Raw genomic sequence first — 20,795 nt, forward strand, 5'->3', positions numbered from 1 at the left:
GTATCTACGGCAGACAGCAAATGGCGTATATAAAATGATTGGACATGTGTCTGCGTATGCGTGTATGTGTGTGTATTCGTGCATGGCTGGCAATGGCTGTGAGAGCACACTTCGGTGGTTGTTTTGTTATCTCTGCGTGTGTGCGCAAGCGAGAGCGAGAGCGAGTAAGAGAGAGAAGACTGCAGGTTTTTATTGCCAGTCGCCTTGCCTTTTTTTTGCTGCTGCCGTAGCTGTTGTTGTTGTTGTTCTTGCTGCTTGTGCTCCTCTGGCTTTTCATCTTTTCACTGGGCCTGGTGCTGGTGCCATGTGTTTTGGCTCCCAGCTCATGTTCAGTCGTATTCACATTCACATTCACATTCCCAGTCTCGTTCTCATTCTCATTTTCATTTCGTTTGCGTTCTCCAACTCGCTACGCGTCTCCTCTCTGCTCTGTCCTTTTTGGCGTTCTCGCAAGCGTAAGTGTTGCTGCGGGTTTATGACCTTTTTTTTGTGCTGTTGTTGTCAGGCGTTCTCCTTGTCATCGTCATCGCACATCTCGCACACACACACACACACACTCATACACTCACAGAGACAGCGGCATGTAAAACATACAGGCTCTCAACCACCGCCGCCAAAGCGACACCTTTTTCCCCTGCGCGGAACGCGTCCGTTCCTCTGTCTGTATCTGATTGCCGTTGCTGCTGCTCTTGCTTTTGCTTTTCGCTGTTGGTGTTACTGTAACTGCTGCCTCTGCCGTTGCTGCTGCCTGGCAATATTCTCACTCTCGTTGAACGTCTCTGTTGCTTTTCGCTTCTTGTCGTTCTTTCGTGCGCCGACCGCGCTGCCGTCGCTGCTGCTTTTGCCTCTGCCTCTGCCTCTGCGTCTGCATCGGTCTCTGTCTCTTTTCGTTCTCGGTCTCGGTATCGGTCTCTGTTTCGGCCTCAGCTTCGTTCTCGTTCTCGGCCTCGGTCTCGGTCTCCGTCTCGGCAGCCGCCACTGACTTGTGTCAAACTGAACAGCAAATATTATTTTTTGGACACTTTGCTATCAGGTCGACGTCGCGTCAACCAGACGTCCTGCTCCATTCGCCATCCAGCGATTGATATCGTCTCAGCATACAACCGGGCGGTCTCCCAGACGGACACTGGCTCAAAGGAAAGATGCACAAACTACAAACTGCAGCTGTCGGTTTTTGGTTATCCATTGTTCCACATTGATGTGTCGCATTCGAAGTCCGACAACTGCGAAACACAGAGGCCAGAGAGATCCGCCATTGTCTCCGTTCAACTGGCGAGTGATTCCAATTGTGAATAATTGAAATTGGCCGAAAGAAAGGCAAAGAAACGACAAAATAACAAAAATAAATGAACAAAGCAAAACAAAATGCCGAGCAAAGATGAAGAAGGAACTGGCTGTAAATCAACTGGAGCCGGTTCGTGTGCTGCCCAAAATAACAGAATTAATTATAATAATGACAAAGCAAGAACAACAACTGCGAACAAGGAGCCACCGCTCCATAGCCTCTCTCCCTCCTGTCTGTCTCTCCCGACCAATTGTGAATACTCATGTGAACATGAATGTGAATGTGAATGTAAATGTGAATATGAATTACATTTTCGCGTGTGCTTTTCGGGCCTACAACATTTGTGTGTGCTTCGTGTGCTGTGTGCTGAGCGTTGTGCTTTTCGTTTTGTGGTCTGTGGTCTGTGGCCCGCGGTCGCCGCTGGTCTCTCTTCGATGGCCAACGCGGGACCCCGGATGGGAACCCGGTATCCGGGGACCATCTTGTCCACTTTTGCCGGTTTCGCGGTTCGTTCGTTGCTCGTTGCTTCCTCTCTGCTTGGCTGGGCGTAAATTCAATTAAAGTGATTTGTTGCCGCAATTTTTGACATTCGGGACATAAATAGTGGCTCTGATTAATGGCACAAAACTTCTCGTGTAAACAAAGTCAAAGTCTGAGTCTGAGACGTCACAACGAACGCGGGTCGAAAACACTCTTATTGGTGAGTAGAAAAAACAGCCGACGGCTAAATATTCAACATATTTTTTGATTAGAATTTATATATTTAAGTTTCAAAATAATGAAATCATAGAATTAAATTGATTTCTTAACATTTTAAAATTTATAAATTTAATTTGAATTACAAATATTTCAATATTTGAACTTCTATATCACGTATACGCATCAGTTAAAGTATTAGCATTGTCGAAATTATTTGATTGAACATTCTATAATGACACCATTTAAGTCATATAATATAATTAAGTATTCAAAAGGCAACGCCTTCGATACATATATTGCCTGTATTTTTGACAGTTGAGTTGGCGCCACGCCAATGCAAACATCATTAGCAAATCACTGTGGGGGATGAAGCTGTTTTTGATTTGCAAGTTGTATAATTTAAAATCTGTTAACTTAAATCAAATGCTTATATTCGACATGATTTGCAGGGTTTTTACTCATTCTTTGTACCATTAAGTTAATTGTGATTTTGTGCTTTAAAATTACGCTTAACGAGTAAGAAAGTTATTAGTGAATGTGCTAAATTGTTCGACTTTTATTTGAGACATCGTTTAAAAAGTTTAGAACAAAAATCAAATTTTTCAATGTTGCCGAGACTGAACTTTCAAGAAAGTTAAATAAATAGATGATAACGAATATATAAAAAATATTTGATAAATAAGCATTTGATTGATTTGGACTAAACTATAAAAAATAAATACACTAGTATTTATGGGAATATTTTGTTTTGGCTGTTGTTAAATTGTGGTAATAAGTTTTTCATTAATGTAAAAAAAGGCAAATAGTACGATAACATTTTTATATGCGTTTCTCAAAAACTGAATCAGTTTTCAATCTGTTGCGAGCTTTACGAAGATATATGTATATGTTATAATACTATGTAAAATATCAGACACAGCTCGTGGTTCTGAAAAAGAAGATTTATACTTAACTAATCTAGATCAAATAACAAGTTTGTGAAATAAAACTCTTTTTACTGGAATTGTTAATATTCCTGAGAATCAGATTGAAACAATTAGATGCCATATTAAACGAGCACACTTTTGCAATCAGCATGAACATGAGAGAGGCAACACAACCGGTTTATCACAGCAACTAGCAAGAAATCAGAGTTTGGTATCGATACAGAATGCAAAATGCATTTCCGACTACTTTCCATAACAAAAGAATAAAGCAAAACAAACTGTGAATGTCGAGCAGGTACGACTGACCAGAGACAGAGCAAAAGGGTTACACACTCATAAGATTTATGGCACTGCGAACTGAGTGACGACCTTTGCAAGTGACGCAAAACGCGGTCGGTTTTCTGGTCTTCTGCAGTTTTCGGCCTAATGAGGGTCCAGTTTCGGTCTGAAAACGGATTGAGATCCGGCGAAAGCGTGAAGACGAGAGCATTTATGACCACATCATAAAGTCTACACACGGCAGCCAGAGAGAGTCTCAAAATATTTTGATTGGAACAAAGGAGTATACAAGACAAAACAAGACCACAGCGAACACCCACAGCTGGAGATCCAATTTAGGGAAAAGCGAAAAGAAAAGAAGGGCTAACAAATGCTAAAATTCATCCCGCTTGATGGAATTATATAACATATGTGTAGTACATCTGTTTCCATACTCGGCAAATTGAACACCCAATGAATACAGAAAGAGCTAATTGATGACGTGTGGAATTGCATGTCTGTGTCACAGTTTAATTGGCTCTCCACCCACTAGTGTCTTCCCCCATTTTCCCCTCTTCTTACTGCCGCAGCAAATGGCGACAAATGTCAATGGGCGAGAACATAAGTATGAAATGTATTTATATCCACATAAGAGTATGTGTATACATAACATACATAAGTATGCCCAGACATATTACGAGTTAGAGTATCATGACGACTACAGGCAAGTGTCGTAGCCGTCGTCGCCGCCGCCAACATTCATTGAAATTCAAAGCCAGCTCACCCACGCACGGTCGAGTATCAGTTCCAGGGAACAGAGCAGAGGAGCGGCTTAAAAATAATGTAATTTATTCTGACACTTTCATAAAAAGAATCAAAAACTCTTGGCAACAAAGCAAGACATTATCGCCGCATAATTAATGCCACATGTTGCAGTGCAACGCCATAGAGTCGAGACTCGACTCGGCTCGACTCGACTCGAGTTAACTAAAAGGAAAATGGCTGGGGAAATGAGGAGCGCCCTGAACGCGACAGTGGGACAATAAAATTTTCAGGCGTCTTCGACTCGATGTCTTGAAGTTGCTGTCGCCTGTCGTTTGTCGTCTGTCGTCTGCCGTTGTCGGCACCGAGAAATATCATAAAGCCATTCGAATTTTAATTGCCTTGCTAGAGCGTCGGCCCCAGGAGTCATTTCCATATTGAGCGCTTCTCATTTGAATAAATTTATCAAAATGGTAATCAGCGACGGAAAACGCGCGCTCTCGACCCAGCCCATTTACAATACAATCTCATTCCCCCCAGCTTCAACTTCAGCTTCAGCCTTACCTTCAACTCCAACTTCAATTCCAACGTCAATTTCATTCCATCCCCATGCGATTCGATTACCAACCCATTCCATACTCTGCTTCACTTCCACGATGTCTTTTTTGTCTTGCTTGCTTTGTCTTCCACATTCGCCGGCATGGCGCATGCGTTGCTCTGGCTGCGCGACGGCAGAGGCCATTATAAAATGGGCGGAGCTAAGGTTGTCGCAGTCAAGGGTTCAACTCACAAGCGGGTGTGGTGAGTTTCGTTTCCCCGACCACAGCGACTCCTGCGTTGTCTCAAACGAGGTGAATACGATTCGTTTGCACATACAGAATTTGCTTAATGGTGCAAAGTGCGTTTAACACACTCGAATTTGTACGCATTAATGTTTTTACTTGTAATCTAGACAGTTAATAGACATGTAGGTGGAAGGTGTATATCTTCCCATATTACAAAATCATTCAATTGAGAATAAATTTCACTTGATTTAAATTATTTTAATGAAATCATTTTTTATATATATTTCTTTAGAAACTATGAACACAATCGGAGAATTCATAAATATGAGAACTATAGTATTAACGTGATATGTTACTTGTGCACTTAATTTGCTTATATTTCTGATACGAAGAAAATAATTTCTGTTTTGTTTTATTCTGGAGTAACTGAAGACTTAAAATACTTAAATTTATTGTTTAATTAAAAGTAGTATGGTGCTTATTATAGTAACTGAAGTATACTACTCAATTTTATTGTTTAATTAAATGTAATATGGTGCTTTCTATATTTTTTTGCTTATGTACGCAATTTCAATACATGTTTTTATAAATTCTAAAATGCATAATAAATTAAAGAAAATCTAAATATATTTTCTAATTAGCTATTTGTTGTGTATAACACTTTATCATTTACAAATATTAATAAGCATTTCGAAATTTCATAAATTTTACAAAATGGATATTATTTCTGCGATGACAGTAATACTCCATTAAGTAATGGAAGTAAATATTTAAAATGCATGTTACAAATAATAATCATTCGATGTAAATTAAATAATATATTTTGTACTTTTTTAAAACTAAAATTCAAAAATGATAGGAAAGTAAAAAGTAGTATGAAGTTAAAACAACAAAACTAATTTAAAACAAATTTAAGGAAACTACCTCTTGTGACAAGAGACTGTAAAATTAATATTATACATCTGTAATTTAATTGTTAATGAAAGTAAGATTGAGTTGTATAATTTTTAAGTATTAACTTCCTGAATAACTTAAAAATGAACACTCATCAAAATAGTTACTATTGTAAAATATGTCGGATAGAAGTTCTATAGAGATCCCTTCCTTACCAATGATACAGTTTAACTTGTTTTATCCCGAACTTCTTCTTTAAAATTTACGTAAATAGGAATAATTCATAAAATGTTAATTGGTGAACCAACAGAAAAGAATACAGCTGAGTCACAATTACACATTTACCTTTCAGAGGGATGTTATGAACCTACAGATCTTTTTTACAAAACAGATAAATTCAACCCTGGCAGATGGTTATGAAAAAAATATCGATACATTTAATGTATCGTCTATTCATCTTTTTAACTCTCAAAAGAATTTTTAGGAACCCATATAAATTTATATTCGATCAATATTCTCGATCAATCAACTCAATAAATTTTCGAATCTTGTCTGCAAGTTCAACCTTACAAAACTTTTCACTAACAACTATAAAATGAAAACTGATCGGGTAAATAAGAGCAAAGATTAAAAATACAGATCAAGTAATTGAAAAATCAACTAAAATTATTAAACATATTCAGTTTTCAGAATTAGGAATCATTCTATGATTTAGGCAAGTTCAGCACAATTCTAGCCGTTTCACACACCCCCACTTGCAGCGACCTCTGGTGTTGCAGGTTTCGTCGTAGATTGCGCTCATCGAATTGTAGATGGCGCCGCAATCAAGTGAACCAACACAAACGCAAGCAGAAACTCGCTCAGTTCTCGCTCTCTTCACTCTCTGCTGCTCTTCGCTTGCACCAACACAGACGCAACCACTGAGAATTGCGCTTGTATTAGTGCTTCTGATTTGAATGTATTGGTGTTGCTAGCTGGTGTTGCCGTCGTCGCGTCGCGTCGACTGCGGCGTGTGCGTGGGATTCTGAGTGGAACCATTTTATCGGTTGGAATTAGAATTCCGAGACAGTTCAAAATGTATTTCAGATATTTTGGCTAAAGTGGATTCTGGATTTTGAATGGCCCAAAGACAATATATACATGCTATACATTCGAATGCGTGTACAGAGCATGTTCGAACATGTTTGTGGAATGGGCTTTGAACTGTGTTAAGATTAGAAAAGCGTGTATTTAATTAGCCTTTCTTTCAACTTGACATAATTTATCGAAACGAAATCCACTTTATGAATTCGTATATGTTCCAAGTTGATTTATGGCCAGCATAAAAAGAAAACTAATAGGAAAATGGGAAAATTAATGTGTGTGCTTGATGAAAAATCGAGCACGTGCGTAGAACTAACGAATGGAAACTAAAATCAAAATGAAATATGTTCGATGTCAGGAAGTCGAAATGATTAAACAAGTTGTCAACTGTCGCATAAAACAAAAAAAAACTTAAATTCATATAAAATACAGAAGATGCAACAGATTCCGTACTCTAAAGAAGACATCAGGCCCAGCCCAAAAGTCAAGTACTTCATAAATTTCAACAGCAACGAGTCTAGAATATTTAAACAAAAACCAAAAAGGAAAAAAAAAACGAACCCAACTGATTAAAAATACAAATGCTCGATGGGTCTCAAGTACTACACTTGGCACTTGGCTGCAATTGAAAATTCGAAATGGAAAACAGAAAACAGAAAACGAAAGAAATTGAATTGAAAATCTAAAATGGTATCCAAGTACGCCATGTTGCGTTGCATGTGTGGCATGGCATAATCATATTCGATCAAAGCGATACAAATGGCTGCAAGTACTCAAGTGCAAGGGATTTCATAAGGACCCTCGTCAGGGTGCCTGTCAAAATAATCGAAGGGGGAAGTCGTAAATTGCAGCACAAACTAATTGCACAAACTATAAAAATAATTGAATACCATCAGATTGATATTTTCAATTGTCAAAATATATGTACATATATTTATTGAACTGGAACTGATCAGTCGCTTCTCCATTTTGGGCAGAAGTGCCAAATGTGCGGTCGTTATGAATTTACGCTTCTCCAAACAAAAGCTGATTCGCTAATTAAGACACTCTAAAATCATTAACTTATGGAATCAAAGCAACAGTGGAGCAGAAACTTGAAGAAAAGTAGTAGAAATTTATTTGGAAAGAATATAAAATAAATTTAAAATATTTTTACCAGGTTCACTTTATTAAATTTAATTTAAACTACAACTAATTTTTGCTATTTCTTACTTATTATATTTAGCTTTATATAAGTTGTTGTCATCGAATTTGCCATAGAATATAATAAACTCGTTCCACAGTGTTTGGTTTTTGATACTGTGTCCGGCAAAAGGGCAAAACTTGTTTTGGGACATAAATTAACGTTGATTTACACACATTTTATCAGCGCGAGTTGAATGACAGCTAAATGTATTTCTTACACAAATTATTGAAGACATTAAAATCGGAGAGAGAGAGATAGAGATTGAGACAGCAAGAGAGTGACATGTGCGATGGCTACTAGGATGATCCTGCAGCTGTTAATCGCAATCGTATTTTATTGGCCATCGCTATGCGTTGCTGTTGCTGTTGCCGTTGCTGTGATTCGCATTATGGGACTGCTGACCTGAAAGCCATTACGCATTAACTGTCCCACATCCGGCGAAGAAGTCGTCCCATCATCGGAGTGCTTTCAACCTAATAACACCAATAAAAGCAGCTTCCAAACAACAAGGGCTACCCCATCACAAACATCACCCATCATCAGCCCATCGCAATTCGGCAGCAAAGAAGAAGACACTGCAAATGACTTTTTGTGCAAAAATTATATATTTGAGAGCTTGACTGGCGCCCGGCGAATATGATTTTATTGCCATGCGACGGCCATTGCTCCAGGGGCAAGTCGGGGTTGCCATCGAGGTCAGGGCGTGGCAAGAGGCAAGTGGCAAGTGGCAAGTGCCAAGTAGCAAGTAGCAAGTCACGCCTCATTCCACTTCATTACAATTCATTTTGCAAATGTAAAAAAGTTGAAATAAGCTAAAAGCTGAATTGCGTACTGAGCAAAAAGCAGAAAAAAACAGAAACTAGATATCTTCGAAATGATTGTATGAATGTAACATATGACCCTCGAGCAGTCAGTGCTCTAAAGCTCTCTCTCTTTCTCTCTCTAGAGTGGCTGCTACTCCAAGTGGCGCCTTGCCCACGTCCTCTTCTACTTCGTGGCACTTGTGCCACGTCGCCGCCTCTTACAATAGTTCGCTTTGCCTCAAATTGCCCCCGGCCTCCATGGCGGACAGAGCCAAGTAATGGCATGAAATGGCCTTTTTCCATTATCCAAATGGAAAACTTACACAAACAGCGAAGACAAATGGAAACAAGCCGTGGAAAATAAAGAAACCGAAAAGGAAATTTACTCGTGCGCGTCATTGCCGTTTGCCATCGCCATCGCCATCGTCGTTGCCATTGCTTTATCAGCCAGAAATTTCGCACAAATCGAGTCGCACTAAAAGCCAACGAGCCACAAGCTGCTTCTTACCTCGCTCTCTTTCATTCCCTCCTCTGAGGACAACGCAATTGCTAAGAAAATTAAATGCTTCAATTTCCTTAACTTATTAATTAGAACTAGTGCAGGCCAAGAGCCGGAAAATAAAATGTTTTTATGACTCGATTTCCTTTTCCGCACAAAAACTCACGACCTTTTTCTAAGTATTATTAATGTTAGTTACGTTTTGTCCGCGGAACGTACAATTATGATAATTATCTTGTCAACTTACTTGTTCACTAATGAGAAAGTTCAAGGCAATCAATTTCAAATTACACAATACAAATTTAGTAAGGATATTTTCATATAATGCAATTTGCAAAATATAATATTTCGTGATTAAAATATTAAATACAATTTCGTAAATATGTTTGTATAAAATTTTTATCCGTTAGCATATCAAAAACAAAAAGATTTTTCAGTTTACTAGTTGTTTATTATAGCGCAGTTTGTATTGTGAAGAATATTTAGATACATTTTTATAGCATATTAATTGATTAAATGAAAAGAATCTTGTCAAGAATAAACACTGACAATATCAAAATATTAAATTAGATTCGAAGCAAAGTTCATTGATATTTAGATGATATGAAGCTCAAATTGTTTATCTGCTAAGAGGCAACAATATACAAATACTTTATTCATTGCCGAAATCATAGTATACATATATGTTAAATATCCCCCATCTCTTTAAAACAGTCATTCAATGAAATTTCACATCAATTTCTAGACATTTTATACACAATTTAAGGTGTCAACTTTCAATTAATTTTGCCAAGCATTATAAAATCTACATCATGCCAACTGTTATTCAACAATGAATCAAACTGCAAAATACGAAAAAAAAAGGCTTTGGCATTAGTTGAGTCGGACTTAAAAGGAATGCACAGCCGATTGAAGAAGGCGACGCACAATAAAAACGTGTGTAAATAAAAGAAATGCAAAAGAAAGCGAATGTTTTGTTTGTTGCTCAAAAATGGGAACGCTCGAACACTGTGTGGCTGTGGCCTAATGGTTCAAGGTCGTCGAGACAACAATAATGATGATTTAATGGCATCATAAATAATTTTATGGCTTTTAACTCGCAGCAAACGAAACGCACCAAACGGAATCCGATGCGAATCGAGCAAACAACAATGATCGAGCCCTCGCTTTGACCATTTTGGTCAGCAAAGGTTGAAATTTACTATAATCTATAATACTTATAATATATTTATATAGAGGTCTTATAAAAGAGATCCCCTCTGAAGTTGAAGTAGAAGTTGTTGTCGCTGATCGTCTCATAAGTTAGTGTTCTTTATGGCTCATTCAAGGGGAATGGCAACGAGAGAGGGAAAAGAGGGAAAAGAGGGAACCGATAAGGTGACCAATGCCAATGGGAATAGCAATCGCATTGCCATTGGCATTGGCATTGGGAATAGCAATCGGAGAGGAGCGACGGCTTTGCTTGAAATTAAATTCAAAGTTTATCTGAGAAACTTGTTAATTTCAAAATGGCATTAACAAACATGTTGACAGTATCTTTCGGATATGCGTGTGTGGGTAGCTTTATGGAATGCCACATGGGCCGCAAAGGGTTCACATTGTGTTGTCGCCAACAAAAGCTGACGAGGCACACACACAATTATGGGGGGTCGCTGAGCAAACAGAGATTATTCAAACAATGGAATCAGCAAAAAAACAACTACGAAAAAGAATTCTAGTCAAGTCTTTGCCAGATGGGGCGTGGCAATGTGGCAATGGGGCAACGCTGCTAACTGCGCCAACTGCGGCAGCAGCGACGACTTAATTAAATCGAGAGAAGCGCGGCACCAGCTCGGGGAGGAGTGAAAAGGGGGACAGTCAAGGGGTTGCTGTGTGCTGTGTGTGTGTGTTAATCGCTGTCATTAAAAGAATATTGTCAGGCGCTGAAAACAAAAAGCTGCCTCGAGCTCTCGAGCACCTGTCGACCCAATGGGCAAATGACAGGCTTCTCAGCTTCGGTTTTGTCATCGTCGGCAGTAGGAGATGTCAATGAATATTTAATAAGGCCTGAGCTTCACTTTTCAGCTCAACTTTGAGAATTTCCAAATTAAGCGCACCCCGTTTAGCTGTACAGTGGATGAAAATTGCATAAGCAGCAGACAGATTGCGACATATGATATGTATGATTAAATGCAGTTCTTTGTATAGATATTAACTGTTTTTTGGTTTTTTTCTTAATTTTCCTTTAAAATCATCAGCTCACGTACAATTAAAATTTAGTTAGAAATTGTTATTATAAGATTATTTTAAATTTTGAAGTTTGAAGTTATAAAAGTAGTTTTATTGAATTGATCCTAACATACTTGATTTTATTTTGATATTTATTTTATTCGCACAATTTATTAGTATTAACTACATTTTTGAAACATCATTTATCTATTCGCAATAAATTCAATGCTTTGTTCACAAATGTTAATACAAAATTTTACTAACATTTGTTATATATATATTACATATAATAAAATAATTTCACAAATACGTTTTCATTTTAAATCTTACTGTATTTTATTTAATTTATTTTATATACTAAATAGTTTCATATTTTAGATAATGATACCTTGTTTTTGGTCATATTTTATGAATATTTATATTTGTTTATTCTTATTTTTAATATATATTGCTATATTTATATATTTGTCCAAATTTAAATGCATTACAATCCTTCAAAAAAAGACAGAAAATTTGTATTAATATTTGGCATATTTAAAAAGATCCCATCGTCTAGTTAAACTGCAATGGATGTACATACCTCATTGCGACCTTTATATGATATTTAAGGTTTTATTATTGCTGTCCCGAGCCTTGTCATTTTGCGCTGTGGCAGACTCACACACACACACACAAACACACTAATGTGTGCATATGAATATAGATGTATGTACATTTATTCATATGCAGCATTACCATTCGGGCTTGTGGACACTTTCACCTGCCCCGTCAGCAAATCCCACACGCATGCAGCGTTGCGGCTGACGAAGTGGAGACGAGTCATGAAACTTTGTTAGAAGCCGTCGCCGGTGGCGCGTTTACGACTTATTAAGTTGGATAAACGTTTACGATATGAAAATGAGTAGAAATCTTGTGTGGTTAATTAAAAAAGAAACAGAGAAAGAAGAAGCAGCCAACAGAAACAGAAACAGAATCAGAATCAGAGGAATGAGCAGTTGACAAGCCGCGTGCCCTGCTGCCAAATTGGCCTTAAAGTATCGTAACCAAAAACCAAAAACTCCGTCTACCAACTGTATTAATAAAATGCTGTGAAATGTAACACACACAGGTCATACGACAGAGATGGCAAGACAGAGAGCAAGAGAGAGAGGGAGAGAATTAAGCTGCGAGTGGGAAAAAAAGTGCAGCGATTTATGTGGCACGAGTTTGGGCTTGTTAATTGTTTTATGATGCGACCATAAATCTGAGCGCACACCTACGCACACAATGCCACACAAAACTGAGGCGCAACATACGGCGGGCTGGTCGTAAATTACGCCGGGACACGCATTACGGCAAATAGGCAAATGCGCCTCAAGGCCCCCGTTGTACATCATTCAGCAATTTGTGTGCTCCTTCGCTCTTCTTCGTTCATCCACACAGTCATCTCCCCCTTCCCCTCTCTTGCCGAACAATCAACATGCCACATCTTTGGATTTGTATAAAATTAGAATTAGATCGTCGAACTATATATGCTATACGCTATGCTGGCATCCTGCATCAATCGTCGCTGCACACCTCCAGCTTTTCTAGACTCCAAGAGCCACGCCCTAAACACACACACACAGTTCTCGCATGCGTTGTGCAACTGAGCTGGCTGTGTATCTATCCAATATCCATCAGATACACCGACGGCAACGAACAGCTCGCCTTCGCATGGCCGCTGCTTTGGCTCGGCAGCCATCAATGCCTTAGTTCAGGGGAGGGAGAACGGAGAGTGGAGAGATACAACAACAACAACAGCAAGCACAGCAGTCGCACCACCAAATTTAGCTCTACTTTTAGTTACAGATGCGAGTCAGCTGCTTTAGGGGTGGGTTTCTGCAGCTACGAAATACACTGAAAAAAGTTTAAAGACCTCAAGTAAAAATATTATTACATGTTGAAATTAAACTCTAAACTGGAAAATGAATATTTGTAGCTTAAATTATTAAATGAATATTTATTTACTCATATGAAATATATTTAATATATTCACCATATATGTATTACAAATGGAATACCTGAATATTTGATAATTTAATATTTTTAGTTCAAATTTGTAAATAAAAATTCTAGTTTTTTTTTACTAATTTATTTAGAGTCAATAGATTTTACACATTCGAGATATCTTCCTCTCTCATTAATTAATTGTCTTCCCCATCCAATTACATAAAACGAATATAACGAAAATTTGTAGTGGCATTTACTTTAAATCAAGTTATTTTCTGCTTTATAAAATATACATATTCTTCAGATCAAATTCAGACTCAACTTTCGTTTCTTGCAGTGTTTTGTTCTCAACGTTATTTATTTGACGGCGCACATAAAATGTGAAAATTAGTCTAATAATATAATCATCTTTATAGGCAAATCAATCAATCTATAAGAGAGAAACATGCACAAATGATTTCCAATTTAGTTGCGACTTCTTTCTAATAACAATTCATTTTATTTTAAGTTTTAGCTTTACAATTATGCACGCGGATTTACCTAAAATAAATTCGCTAGCTGATTCGGGGCTATTTTTGACGGGGCAACTTTGGGAATTACTTACGGTTAATAAACGCGCACTTTTAGTTACGGCCGGAATGCTGTCGGTCCAAACTTTTCTCATTTAACTTTTAGCCCAAAAATAACCACAACGAAGTATCTGCTCTGTTTTTTTTGTTCTTTTTTTGTATTTTTTATGTACTGCTGATGGGCATTAGAGGAGCAGGGGAAGGGGATGCGGACTAGACCCATCGGAGCAGACAACTATGTGCCTGAAAGTATCTTTCAGCTGCCAGTTTGCGCTTTGGTTCTTCGTCTTTGGGATCTGTTTAATTTGGTTGCTTTCGTTGTCGTTGTTGTTGTTCGTCTTCATCTTCTTCTTTATGATGTTGTTGTTGCTGATGTTGGTATTGTATGTCATGAATGTTTCATGAAATTCGCATAACACGATGTTGCCCGAGTCAATGCCGCACTCAAGCGAATAGAAGGTCTTATGCTCTATACACTACTCACTTGGTAGCGACGTTGACATGGATTGAAGCGGAGTACGTTTTATTATTTTGTAAATTTGTGATTATTTTGTTTAATAATTTATTTTACCCTTTTATTTAAATATGTATTTTTTAACATCTAGTAATTTCATTTTTATAATTTGCAAACATTTAAAATTTTTCTTTAATATAACTTTATTTATATTTCTTTGTATTTATATTAATTTGCCATCTAGGCTACCACTCATTGCAAATAATTTTATAAACGCAATTCAAAGTAGTTTATTTAAAATAACAAGATATATTTATGAAATTCGTGAACAAATTTAGATAATTCTGCATCGCTAATCTATAGAACAACTTTAGCTAAAAACCAAAATTGTAGTGTATTTGGAATACTACGTTCCCAACTGACTAAAATATATTTGAAAATTGGCACTTTGCTTGAGTTTTCTTGACTTGCTTCGGGCCTTTGGGCTTTTGCTGAGTCCTGCCTTCTGTGTGTGTGGTTTTTCCCATTGAATTTTTTTTTTATTTATAAAAGTTTTTTCTTGTAGCTGAATTTTTGATGAGCATTGTTATCAAAGTAACTTTTTGTAGTCTGTCCTTGTTGTTTTCGCTTTCGCATTGGACCAGCAAAAAGGCAAAAAGCAAAAAAAGAAAACAGAAAAGAAACAGCGAAAAATGTTCAATTTGGACCCAAGGCGGGGCACATGCCGAGTGGCCATATTATACAGACTAAATGAGATTACCTGCTGCCTGCTGGTTTCGCCCGCTGTAAATCCTATGGACTTAATTTTTGCGTTCGCACCTATGCCTTCGTCATTTGAACTCTGTTCTCTGGCCTCCGCCCTCTGTACGCTGTCATTTTTCAACTGGCTAGAATATTTTAAACTTTACACTTTGTCTGGCACGACATTTCAATTAAGTTGGCCCCCGACTCTGGCTTCTTTCCTGTCTCCGTTTCAGTCTCCGGGGCATAAAGCGAGAGCTAAATTTGCTCACGTCGCAGCTTCGTTGAATTTTTATGCTTGGACTTTTGGCTTTGATTCCAAAATGGTCGCTCGCCTGCTGCAGCCATCGCATCGCATCTAATCTTGCATCTAATAAGCATTTTCAATCAACTTTTATGCTTGCGTTGTAAAACGTAATCGACCTTAGAGCTCCACCTCGGTCCTCCCCGTCTCCTTTCTCGTTCAGTCTAGCGTGGCAGCTAAACCTCATGCATACGTCGCACAATAACTTAATCCGTAAATTTTATTTTAAAAAATCCGTAAAATCGTTCACAGGATTTCACGTGCGCCACTGCATCATAAATTGAAACCAAACCCCAAGTCCCTTTCCATTCCATCTCGAACAAACTCACACACTAGTCACTTGTGTGCTGCTGAACTGGAGTAGGACTATGATTGCTGGAATAAGGAGTAGGTAGAAGTTGAAGCTGTATGAAGTATGTGGCTCTTTGAACAGCCATTCGCCGGTAAATGAAGCCGGCATGAGGTCGACTTTTGTTCCGCCCAATCAATGGGCGTGCATTCTAAGTGAAATTCCTTCAATTTTCAGCGCACAGTGGGCCACATTCAGTTAGGACGATTGAGCAATTCCCATACCCAAACGAAAATATTAGAACTTTAAAAAATTATTAAATGAATATTAATTTTTATGCGAATTTTCAGCTTACTTTATTTTGTAAATGCTTTACATATGTTTAAAGAAACATTTCCTCTAAATTTTCATCAATTTTACTGCATATTTGTGGAGTATAATTGCTCTGCATTATATTGCCTCAAACAACTTGCTATCATCACTCAGATTTCTTTTAAGAATTACAGTAAGAAGCCTAAGTTAGCGAACTTCATTACTTCGCAAAATATACATTATAATATGATAATTTAAACTGATATCAATTATCTTTTTTATTAATTATTATATCACAGTTTAGTTTATCTTAAAGTATAACTTATTTTCTATTGATTCAATTTCTCTAATATCAAACTTTTCTTTTGCTTCGAAAATTTTTTCACCTTGCTACATTTTGATAGATTCTTAAAATGAACTTCTTATTTATTTTTTTTTAATTTTGCGTTTTTTTTGACACTGTTCCACTGTGCCACTTGGCGTTAAGATTTAAAATTTATTGAATTACCATTGGCAGCCACAAATTTACTGCTTGAGCAACCTGAGCTGTTCGACGGGGTTTCGGCAATACTGATTATGCTGATATGCCACGCCCCCGCCCACGTGCACGCCCAAATTCCCAGGCTCCCTTATGCCCCCGGAGGCCAGCCAAAAAGGGCAAAAAAGCGCTGCGCCAACAGAAAGGCAGACTGTGAGCTGTGAGCGAGCTACACGTACGAGTATTTTTAAAAATCGCCACAGCCATTTTGTTGCCTTTTATCCCTTTCACGAATTTGATGCGTTTCATTTGATTATTTGCGTGCGTGCTGGGAGCGAGTGAAAGGCGACGGAGAAAACAAAATCCATTTTCCCTGGCTGGCTCCAAGGCAGCGAAGCATCACAGCATCATCGAGGCAGTCCATCCACTTGAGAGAGAGAAATAGCTGTTGCTGCTCCGCTTCGCATCGTTGCTCGTAATAACACGCTTTGATAACTTTCATGGGCCTGCCATGGGCCGCCTACCGAATTGCTCCTGATCCCCCATTTCCCGTTCCCGTTCCCGTTCTCGTTCCCACTCGTTGTGAATGTTTCTGTGTGGCTCCATCAAAATGCTGCGTCTCGTCTGGGTCTCATCGAGAAGGCTGGCGGATTGGCTTCGTTAAACTTTATTTTGAATTTATACTTTGGTAGATTTTGTGCGTCAACTTCAATTTGAAATTCTAGGTTGTCGTCTGCTTATCCTTTCGCCCAAAATCCATTTTGCTTGGTTAATGGACATGAAAATTAAACTCCCCCCCACTCACTGAACACCTCCATTTTGTTATTGTAAGAGTCTGCAGATTTAAGATGAAGTCTGCTGGCCAAATAATGAGACCGAGCGAGAGTGGCATAAATATTTATTAAAATTCAAATTGCAATCGAGTTGGGCATTCAATTTGCCATTTGCAGCTGTGCCAAATGCAAATTCTTCCTCCGAGGGCGGTCGAATTCGCCAAAAAGGAGCTGCCAACTAAAACCGAACACAACCATTTTTGCCGGGGGGAACTAAACGAGCATACAATTACCATATAATCGGATATTTATTAGCACTGCATGCGACAATTGTGCCTTTCCCCCCACCGTCTGCGGCCCCTTTCAGCCTCCAGATGCCACAACTTGCCTCAGTTGCGGTTTATGGCCGCGCTTTTGCGATTTTTATGGTTTTATAATGCACGCCGCTGATTATCGCGCATGATATGCGAATTAAATTTTTACAATTTGCCAAATGCAAACACACACACACACACACATACATATATTCAGAGACAGCAGTGTGTGTTAGTAGAGAGCGAGCTCATTGGCGCTGAGTGCTGTTCGACCTGTCGCCTTAACTGCCTTTAGCTATCCATTTTAATGAGGTTGTCGAGTCGGTGAATCGACTCAGAGTTCTCTTTCTCTCTCTCTCTCTTCTGCTAAATGAATTTTAATAATGATTCAATTTTAATTTGAATGCTCGACTGCATTCGGCAGCTCCGATCCGATCCGATCCGAGTCGTCCCCTCTTAATGGAGCTTTAATGCAATCGGCAAAGCGATTGCGCCTAAGCGCTCTATTACGAAGTCATTCGGTTGTTTGGTTGCCTTTTTCGTTAATTACATGGCTTCCTCACACGAACTGAATCACTTTATAAGAATTGGAGTATTCGAATCTAATTTCAACTTATTCAAAATTTATTAATAAATTATATGAAATTTAATCGGGTAATATTCACATTTTATTTGGAATTCATTAAGAATTTCTTAATGATTCATTTAAAATTGACTTTAAATTTGTTCAGAATTTATTATGTATATATTTGGAAATCGTTGACGTAATAATCACAAATATTATTATATCAAATTCTTTCCTAAATTATGAAGAGTAAATTAAGTCGAAGAACTTGTAAAAAATTCATTAAGAATTTACTTCAAATTTGTTTTTTTAAATTAAGGAAATATTTATAATTTATTTAAGAACTTATATGAAATAAATTCACATTGATTTTCTGAGTTTTTTTTAAATTTGTTAATAATTTCGTAAGAGTATTATAAAAATGTATATAATTACTTTGGAATTTATTGACAATTTAGTTAGAGATTATAAAGAATTTATTTGAAATATATTTTAAAAAAATCATTTGAAAATATTTGAGAAATTTCTGGAGAATTAATTAAGTATTTATTGAGAACTTCATTGAAATTTGTTAAGGATTAAAATGTGTTAAGGATTTATTTGAAAATTTGAATTAGTTAAAAGCGCATCAAGGAAATGTTTATAAATTTATTGTAATTCATTGGGAATTTATGTAGAGTTTATTAGGATCTTTTTTTATAATTTGTTAATATTTGTTAACAATTTTTAAGGATTTTTTTTTAAGCTGTTCAAAGTTAAAGCCGTGTTTTAGAATACTTTAATTTCCGGTGGCAGCTGGCCATAAGGGCGCCTTGATGGCCAATTATGAGGGACAAGACAAAGGAAACTTTACAACCTTTGATGGTCGCGTCTCGCGGCATCACATTGCCACATCCGACTATAATAATTTTTGTTCTGTTATGGGATATGTTATAGATATATACTTGTATGACGAATTCCATATTCAGCGCACACAGCACAGCTCCAGAGTTTTCAATATGTGTGTGCGGACTTTTTGCTGTTTTTCAATTTCAATCGAAGTGGAAGGAAGCATCGCACTGCGAACGTGTCCCGTGCATTTTATTGATGGGAAACAGAATCCAAGTGGAAGTTATGGCTATGTGGCTATGGCTGTGCCTAGCTGGGGGGGAGGCGGGCGTGATCCCAGCCGGAATCGGACTGCCTGCCACTCACATGTGTATAACGAATGCGAATGCGCATTCATACTTATGTATGTATATACCAAGTATCTACATAAATTTAAAATTCTGTTTTCAGTTCTCAGTTGGCAGTTCCCAGTTCGCAAGTCTGCGTCTGGGAGAAATACATTTGCCACCGCCTTCCTCCTTCATTCCGACGCAATGCAAATGGCGAAGCGTAAAAACAGAAATAAATGAGCAAATCGAAAGAATAAGCTGAAGCAAAAGCAGAAGCAGTGTCAGTGCTGAAAATATTGTTATTGCTCATGCGACATGCATAAGAAGTAAGCAAAAACTGAACAGAACACACTCGAGACCCGAAACTGAACCAAACCCAACCAAGTCGCACCGAACTAAAACAAGTGAGAACTCTAAGAATGTGTGTGCTCGACTCTGAGATACTCGCTACATACTTTGAATAAAAGCAAAGTAGTGCGATATTAATTTGAAATAAACCTAATTAATATACTCCAAAATGATAAGTATTATACCAAAAGCTATTTTTGGTATATCGTTGCAGTGTATATACCATAGAGTACAAATAATACCAGATTGACATCGAAAGCTTCCAGGACCCCTAGAAAGTAGGCGTTTTCCTTTCTACATTTTTTATCTGATCGCAAGCACACTTTCAGGAATCATAAATACTATACTATAGTTATTATGTTATGGACCAAATTCGCGACTCTAGCTTTATAGTTACACTTGTTATTCGGTTTTTGGCAATTTTCGGGGCGGAAGTGGGCGTGGTAGACAAATTTGACCTGCCAGCAATCATAACAAGTCCTGTCGAAAAAAATTATATCTCTATCTCTTATAGTCTCTGAGCTGTTGACGCTGATTAACAATATAACATATATTGGGCCATAGATGCCTTTTTCTGCATGTTACATACATTTTCTGCCGACACACAATTATAATACCACTTCTACACTATGGGTAGCGGGTATAAAAACTGCTCGAAACTGCGAGAGATGCGTGCAAGGATTATCTGTTTCATCACTCTTACAGTGGTGCTAAAATAATGCCAATTTAGATCATACGAGTGTGTATCGCATAATATTATATTTGGAAGCAATTTAAATTCTTTGCATTGAGCAAAATTTGTTGAATATTTAAGCAAGATATAATGAACGAAAATAATATGAAATTCTAATTCTTTTATGATGGAATTTCGGGATTGGAAATGTACAGTATTTTGACAACATTTCGAAGCTATTTCGGGATAATTATTAATTATAAATTTACTTTTATTTTGCTCAACTTTATATACTGTTCATCTAATTATAGTGCTACTTTCATAATTGCTTCGACTTTAATATGGCAACTTGCAATAAACTAAACACAAATATAATTAGTTTCAAGTTATATCTAGGTGAAACGTAATGAAAAATCATATGTTAATTGGTAAATGCTTGATGCTCTTCATATGTTGCCT

At 37.5% G+C, this 20,795-nt stretch overlaps 2 long non-coding RNA genes across 4 annotated transcripts in view; one reads left to right on the forward strand and one right to left on the reverse strand.

The window, feature by feature from the left end:
* The first annotated feature begins 369 nt into the window (after positions 1 to 369).
* The window catches only part of LOC133836440 (uncharacterized), a 112,310-nt gene continuing 91,884 nt past the window's right edge, over positions 370 to 20,795 (forward strand). The window contains exon 1 of one of the 3 annotated variants that reach the window (XR_009893736.1): positions 370 to 1,985. This is a non-coding gene — a long non-coding RNA (uncharacterized LOC133836440). The remainder of the gene's footprint in view (positions 1,986 to 20,795) is intronic. The other 2 variants (XR_009893737.1, XR_009893734.1) reach the window with 2 other exon arrangements.
* Positions 17,349 to 18,345, reverse strand: LOC133839007 (uncharacterized). The gene is made up of 2 exons (XR_009894042.1): positions 18,259 to 18,345; positions 17,349 to 18,195 (listed from the first exon to the last, which is right to left on the reverse strand). It is a non-coding gene; the product is annotated as an uncharacterized LOC133839007 (long non-coding RNA).

The sequence above is a fragment of the Drosophila sulfurigaster genome, chromosome 2R, assembly GCF_023558435.1.
Source record: "Drosophila sulfurigaster albostrigata strain 15112-1811.04 chromosome 2R, ASM2355843v2, whole genome shotgun sequence".
NCBI classification, from domain to species: domain Eukaryota; kingdom Metazoa; phylum Arthropoda; class Insecta; order Diptera; family Drosophilidae; genus Drosophila; species Drosophila sulfurigaster.